Consider the following 8186-nt stretch of genomic DNA (forward strand, 5'->3'; position numbering starts at 1 on the left):
CTACTACATTCAAAATGGAGGGGAAATTAACTAATAACATTGCAGATATTGGAAATATGAAATTAAAAAGAAAGTTACACACTTGGTTCAAAACTGCACAAATATCTTGCAGTTTTGATGGAACGTCACTGACCTGAAACATTAACTTTTGTTTCTCACTCCACAAATACTGTCTGCCCTGCTGTTTCAGCCTTTTCTGCTTTTAATCAAAAAAAAGTTTTTAAAAAAATTTGTATTTGAATAATCACCATCAAAACAAATTAATGATCCATCAATCTGATTGCTGCTTCAAGGGCTGTTGTGTGCATAAAATGGCTGCCACGTGATAACTGAGAAGCCTTGGTTACACTTCAAAACAATTTATTGCAATCAGGTATATTTTTAGGATGCAAAAGATGGGGTAAAAATTCAAATTTATTTTAAGCTCCAAACAAAAAGAAAGCAGGAAATAAACAGCAGGTCTAGCAATATCTGTGGTGAGAAGGTCAAGACGACCTTTCACCAAAATTTTAAAGAAAGGTCGTAACTGAAACATTAACTGTTTCTCTGTACAGATGTTGCCTGACCTGCTAACTACTTCCAGCTTTTTCTTTGTTGGTTCAGATTTCTAGCATGCATAGCATTTAACTACATTTTTGATAAAGCTTGAACAGTGCAAACATATCCTTCACCATAAAAACAAATGTTCAGCAACGTAGAAAAAGTGAAGGTTGGTCAACAGAGATTTTTCTTGAGCCAATATAAAAGATTTATTTCAGAAAATAATATTTTTGGATAAACTGTACATGTACACAAGATATCATATCATTAGTGAACCATGCTTGGGAGGAACAGGTGACCCTGGTGCACGATTCCCAAACATCTTCACCACCAAAGGTTTTCTTTGCATCCTATCTGGCTCTGATGCAAATTAGCAGACTAATTGGTTGCTATGATTCATCAACAACTCCATTATTATTGCATCATGTACACCTACCATAACTACCTGCACAGTACAAGGGCTGCAGTATATTTTCTTCACAATTCCAATGTTCGGATCAAGGAGCCTGTGAATTCATACTGTATAACAAGACTTTAAGTCTGTATCAGTGTGAAAAGACGCGAATACAAAACTAGACCTCATTTTATCAATGCTCATATTCTGTTTCCATCTGACCATTGTTATGAATTGAGCCAGACAGCCAATTTCTGTTAAATAACTAAAAGCTGCATGCTGTGGACATCCAATTCAAAGGAGTTGAATATTTAGTGACTTAAAAATAACGTCATTTAGGTCCTTATAACCAGAGCTTTTGCTCTTCTCATTGGTTTATGGCACAGTGTATAAAGTATAAATGGACACAGTACTATAAAACTGACCCTACACTGCAATCTCACATCTCTCAGCATTCAGTTCAAAGTGTGTTGAGACCTGTTTTATTCATGTATTCTCTAAACAGTACTTGGTAAGTAATCTTTGAAAATAAGGGCTGAGGGCTTGACTTACTTGACTCCTGAATATATTTAAAGATTGCAGAGTCACTTCCCTTCCTTGAGGACATGGGAACTACAATCTGACCTGATAACAATGTTTGCATACTATCACAATCCTAGAGAGCTACGCTGAGAAGAGCATAAGCCATCTAAGGCAGAAAGAGTGAATGGTCAGAGCCAAGTAACAGACAGCACGACCATTAAAAATGCAGAATGAACAGACTTGTATTTATACAGCACTTTTGAAAACCTCAAGTTATCCCAAAATGCTTTGTAATTATTAAAATATTTTCTGAAGTATAGCCACAATTTTAATGGAAAGACACACTGCAGTCAATTTATGAAAAGCAAAGCCCATAGCCAAACTGTGTTAACCAAATAATCAGCTTTACTAATGCTGCGTCAAGGACATACATTGATCATGAAGCCAGGGAGAACTCTCCTAATTTTATTCAAAGTAGTGCCACAAGATTTTATGACTACCTGAGGGCAAGAGGGGTGTTCTCAACCACTGAACATTCACGGTGCTGCACCAAGGTGCCACAAAAGATGTAAAAGAGATGGAATGAGCTGCCAGAGGATATGGTGGAGGCTGGTACAATCGCAACATTTAAGAGGCATCTGGATGGGTACATGAATAGGAAGGGTTTGGAGGGATATGGACCGTGTGCAGATGGGACTAGATTGGGTTGGGATATCTGGTTGGCATGGACTGGTTGGACCGAAGGGTCTGTTTCCATGCTGTACACCTTTATGACTCTAAAAAGACTTTGTGCTCAAGTCTCTCCAGTACAGCCCGAATACATGAACAAAAGGGCTGACAGTCAGACTAATAATCTGCCCACACAAAAATGCTTTTCACACAAAAAAAAAGCCATTGCAGAATTGTAAATCTAAATATCAATGGTCGAAAACTGTAAGCTACTAGTGAGGGTCAAGATGATGGCCTGACATCATATTCCCAAAGCGGTATTCAAAATTCAGGAATATGCTCAAAAAAAGCAGGCAGCTACCTATCTATATTCAGTTCTATTGGTAAATTCCAACTCCAATCCCAAATGATGAATTTTCTGAATTTTCATGATACCAACAAGCACTGCACTTAGTGCTTTATGTGGAAAGCTGTTCCATAAATTCACAAGTCTATGGAGGGTAGAAATAAACATCAGACCTCTTAACCTCATGTCAGAGATGTCATAGTCTTACGCTCTCAACCTGTTTTAGCATTCTGTGCAAGCTAAGTGACCTATTTGCATAGGCATTATGTAACACAGTGTTTTAAAAATATGCATCATGCCTCAATCTTTTTCTTGTGAACACAGCCCAATTGAGAGTCTCCTTTCATAGCTTGGATCCTCAAATTGTGGAATTATTGTCACACTTAACCAAGCAATTACTCTTTTGAAGATAAACTGCACATAGCATTTCAAGGTGGCTTTATCAAAGATGTATAAAGGTTAGAATAACTTGTTTCAACTCGCAATCAAAGGCCCTTGAGCATCATTACAGCAAATGGAGATCGTAATATGTTTATGTGAAACTCTTATCAGTAAACTATTAATAATCACCAAATCCTTTTCTTCATCCACCTTTAAAGATCAACATATCTTTACCCTTGTGGACCTCATGTCTCATGAACTTACATATTAAAAAAATCAAACCATTCTTAAGCTGAATGACTTATTAAATTCCTTTGTGCAGTTCACAATCCTGAAAAATTTTGTTTTAACTTTTCAACATGCCCATAAACTGCACGAGTAAGAATAGAAACCAAAGATACCTAGGATAGTCAACTTCTAAGGAAGGAATTTTTATTTGCTTTTCAATAATTTATTCATTTAGCTTTCATAATTGAAGGTTTTCCACAATCAGTGGAATCAATAGAATTCCAACAAACAATTATCCCCTTGTGTATCTCAACAGTAAAGACGACAAAAATCAAAGCTAATTCATCCACAATTCATAGACAGTCTCAATGATATAATTTCCAATTCTCTCCTATTTGCATATACAACTAAAACCTTAGGGCTGACATACCAGGACAGTAGAGAGTGTGCAGGATTTAGTGGCCGGCACAGTGGCACGCACTGCTGTCTCACAGCGGCACGCACTGCTGCCTCACAGCACCAGAGACCTGGGTTCAATTCCCGCCTCAGGCAACTGTTTGTGTGGAGTTTGCACATTCTCAGTGTCTGTGTGGGTTTCCTCTGGGTGCTCAGATTTCCTCCCACAGTCCAAAAAATGTGCAGGTTAAGTGAACTGGCATGCTAAATTGCCCGCAGTGTTAGGTGAAGGGGTAAATGTAGGGGAATGGGTATTGGTGGTTGTTCTTCGGAGGTTGGTGTGGACTTGTTGGGCCGAAGGGCCTGTTTCCACTCTGTAAGTAATCTAATCTAAAACAAGCCATTTTTTGAATGATGCACTCGCTCAAGCTCTCGTCAGGCACAATTTTGAACAAGAGCAGAGGACAGCTTGCGGAATACTCTCAGGTAAATTCCTCCAGCACCATTTGTGAAACAGGTTATTTGTTTATTATCACAATGCCGATTCTGGGACCTTTCTGGATGTAAACTGTTGTAATGCAGGAAAGGTTGTAACCAATTAACACACTTCAATAAAATTATTTCATTGGCTGCAAAGCACTTTACATATAGTGGCCATGAAAAGACCCCACATAAAAAACATGTACTTTTCATCTCCCTAACTGCAAGGATTAGTACACTATAATCCTTCAAGTCTGATTGCTCTTTGCAAAACATATCAAAATGAAAAGGAACACACACTATAATTCAAGGACAACCTGGATATGTTCCTTACATTTTGAAATAATTGTCCTATACATCTTACAACCATTCATTTTCAATAACACCAAGTACAGGATTTAGACATACCACTGAAGCATGCAACAGGAAGGAAGTAAGTATGGTCCTGAGTTCATTAATAATAAATTTGGATCCATATAAATACAGAGACTTTCTTGATACTGACATCTGTGTTAAATACAGTAGAGATTATATCTCATACACAACAGTATCATCACCTGCTTCATATCACCAAGCCTCACCTCCTGAAATTACAATACTCAGTCATACACTTGTCATTAAAATTGCTAGCTATGGACATCCCAAAACGAATTTACTTAGCTCAAAACAGAAAAAAATAATTTTAAGGGTCTTCAGAAGAGTAAGAGATATCAAACAACCATTGAAACAAAGGCAATATTAGGTGGGGTGACAGGATAATAGCTCAAGTTTTTGAAAGAGTATAAGTTAAGCACTGTAGAGGATAGGATGCAGTTCAGCAGAATACAGAAGCAATAAAAGCATATGTGAAGATTTTACCCAATCATGGGCTGAGATGGAGGCAGCCACTTTGAATGATTATGTAGGTGGCTGTCATGATCAGAAGTTTAGCCTTGGACTTAAGAGAAATGCAGAAGCTGGAAACCATCTGTTTCAGACAAACATACAGTAGGAGGCGGCGATGGGAAGATTACAGTTTTGGACCTTGGGCTGTCTTCCCAATGCTCAGCAAAAAGACATTTAAACTCATTCAAAAATGGATCAAGCTAGTGAACAAATGACACTAGATTATCCAATTGAAATGGGAGGGTGAAAATTGCTGATAGGAGAGGGAACCATTTAAATTGAGACTGTGAAGATTGTTATGATCTGAACAGATCTGTACGTAGTGCATGCCCTAGCCACTGTGTGGCTCTAAGCAGCAAGTTCTACAATCTCACCAATTTACTGACCATGGGGTTTTCATGGAGTTTTGCAGTTACAAACTAGACATCAAGGTATCTTAAGTAAATCTCTATTTGATAGATTACAATAAAATAATACTTTGATCAAAATATCTGAAAGATAGATACTGTACTTTAACTTAAAACCTACCTGCATTTAAAAAAAAAACTTTGACAAATGACCCCCATCATCAACTCTTGCTCTGGTAACTAAAGAGAGTAAATGCATCTCTTCTAAAAAAAAACCACATTAAAATAAAGAGTTTCTAAAGCACTGACTGGAACAAACATCAATAACCAAATATAATTACTACACGTGGGCCATTTGGATTCACAATCTGACTAACGTGCACAGCATCACCTGGCTGTATAACATCAGGATGTCAGAAAAAAACATGTAAAATTCAGCCAAAAATATGTCAAGAGACTTCTGAATATTGCATTGTGAGAATAGCAATTACTTCATTTAACAAAAAGCCTGATGGTAAAACTAACTGAAGTGATATTACTTCAAGTCAGTCCTTTGTTTATTCCTGTACTAAACAGTAAAGGAAAGTCTAGGCCAACACAGCATTTAAAACGAAGATCCCACAGGAAATATGCAAAGAATATTTGCATACCTGCACCTGGTTAATTGTTTCAGAATTCATGTTACTGTATCAGATATACAGGATTACTATAAAACAATAAATATTTCAACTACCTTCAAAGTATTGCATTAAAAATTTAATTTTGAACTGGTGCAAGAAATCCATGATATGTCACAAGGGTTTAAATATACTCTACTTTATTAACTTTCAATTTGCATTAATTATATCAGTTTCACCCTTTAAAAAAGCTGTTTGTGGCACCATTCATCATGGCAAAAGTGTTATTCGTGCAGCTAATTCTGAGAAGCATACAAGATCAGTAACAGTGGTTGAACTACATTCTTTCACTTTTAGAAGACTAGTAAAGGGATTGCTGCACTGCTAGAAGAATTCAAATAATGGAACATGCTTTGTCCAATTTCATTTCAGCACCTCAGGATTCAGGGGGTTCTTGCGTACCAAGACCCAAAAAAACGGGCAGGGCAACGTGCGATTTTTTTTGAGAGGGGGAGACTTAAAAGAAAACGTGCACAGATGACAGCAATGGCACAGGAAACACCGACTCGTGGTCTTCTTACTTCTTGTTGCCAGTGGTGGTGCGACGCCCATTTTCTTTTAAGCAGCAAATTAAGAGGGGTATAGAAAAGTGGTGTTGCAATAGGAACAAGCCAGTTTCTCTGGTAGATGCATTTCTTAAAATGTCTTTAGAAGCCAAAAGGTAGAGGGCGGGGGGAAGAGGAAGAAATGGCTGTGGTCGTTTATGCACAAGATTTTTGGCGGGGACTTTTTTTTTCCCCAAAGCGGGGGGTGGGGAAGAATGGGGGATGATTGGTTTGAGGGGGAAGGAGGGGGGTGTTTTCATTTCCATGTAAACATTGCTGGAGGCTGTTCCTGGAGTAGAAACGGGGGAAGAGCCAGAAAGCCCTTCTCGCTCACTCTCTCCCCTTCCGATCTCGGAGCCCTGTTCTCTAACAAGCCAGCCGCCATTGTTCGGATCCGAGCTGCTGTTCACTCACCACCACCACCTCCTCCTCAACACCGCCCCTCCACACCCACACCAACCCATCTCTCTCTCTTTCGATTTATCTCGCTTACCGGTTTTATTTCCCTCAAGTCCCCGGCTCTCTCTGCTGCCACTGGACACTCACACCGAGACGTAAACACCGCGTCAGTCCCTTACACCTCCACCGCGTCACTCACTCACACTCTCTCTCTCTCTCTCTCTGACTGAGTCGCTCCCGGCGCAGACAGAGGAAAGGCAAGGAGATGGAGTGGGGGGAGGGGGAAAGGGAAGGAACAAACTACTTGTGCGCAGTCGCCAATCTTCCAGCGACTGCGCGTGCGCACCCCCCATGGCGGAAACCCCGCAGCAATGGGCCCGAGCGTCTTTCGGATCGAACTGCGCAGGCGCGCAACCCCGCTCCCCTCCCAGCCACCCGAACCCTTTTTCAAACTCCAACCGCCCCCAGCGCGTTCCCACTCGGGGCTGCGCCGAACCACGCCAGGTACACGCTGTTTGAATCGGTTCCGAATCCCATCCTACATCAGTTCTGCTTCTTTTCTTTAGAAAAAAACAGACACCCTTTCCTTTTTCTTTCTCTCTCTCACCCCCCCCCCAACCATCAGGGTATGTAACTGGGGATGAACAAAAACAAAATAAACAAACGTGAACCCCGGCAAAGGAAAGTGAGCACGCGCAAACGGTTCTTTAACGGAACCGACCGGTTACTGCGCGTGCGCGCCGCGGCCTCCCCCCCACGGCCAGGCATAAATGTACGCATGCGCGGTTTTCCTTGGCCCCCGTGTTTGTTTTCATTGGAGAGGATTAAATATTTACTCACTTGTAGAGACCCTGCAAAAGAACAGTGGTTAAAAACGGCGCCCCTGTTGCAATGCGACTCCCTTGGAGATCCGCCCTACGCCGTTTCAAATCACAACTCGCTCGTATATGAAGTTTACCTCGCCCCCTCCCATGGCATGCTCTCCCGCCCACCCCATCCTAACCATTGCTGTTTCTACTTCGTAATATTCCCTTCTTCCACCTCTGTGACGGGAACATCTGAAATTCTAACACGACTGGACACGTTAGTGGCAGCAAGGATGTTCCAGATAGTAGGGGGAAGTCCTGAATCAGAAGTCAAAGTTGAAGAAGGGGGGGGGGGGGGGGGGGGGGTAGTCCTTTTTACTGTGGACAAAGTTAAAAATCGCACGTCGCCAGGTTATAATCCAACAGGTTTATTTGGAAGTACAAGCTTTCGGAGCGTTGCTCCATCATCAGGTAGCTAGTGGAGTAGGATCATAGGGCACTGAATTTATAGCAAAAGATCATAATGTCATACACTGATGCTGTATATTGAACAAACCTAGATTGCTGCATA

General features: G+C 40.6%; 1 protein-coding gene across 4 annotated transcripts in view; it reads right to left on the reverse strand.

Moving 5' to 3' along the window:
* The window catches only part of creb1b (cAMP responsive element binding protein 1b), an 88166-nt gene extending 80434 nt beyond the window's left edge, over window positions 1–7732 (reverse strand). For 2 of the 4 annotated variants that reach the window (XM_072578582.1, XM_072578583.1), the window contains exon 1: window positions 6904–7088. The gene's annotated coding sequence lies outside the window, so the exon portion shown is untranslated. Of the gene's footprint in view, window positions 1–6903; window positions 7092–7649 lie in introns of those variants that run through there. The other 2 variants (XM_072578584.1, XM_072578585.1) reach the window with 2 other exon arrangements.
* Between the last annotated feature and the right edge of the window lie 454 nt (window positions 7733–8186).

This window comes from Chiloscyllium punctatum, chromosome 10 (genome assembly GCF_047496795.1).
Source record: "Chiloscyllium punctatum isolate Juve2018m chromosome 10, sChiPun1.3, whole genome shotgun sequence".
Taxonomy (NCBI): Eukaryota; Metazoa; Chordata; class Chondrichthyes; order Orectolobiformes; family Hemiscylliidae; genus Chiloscyllium; species Chiloscyllium punctatum.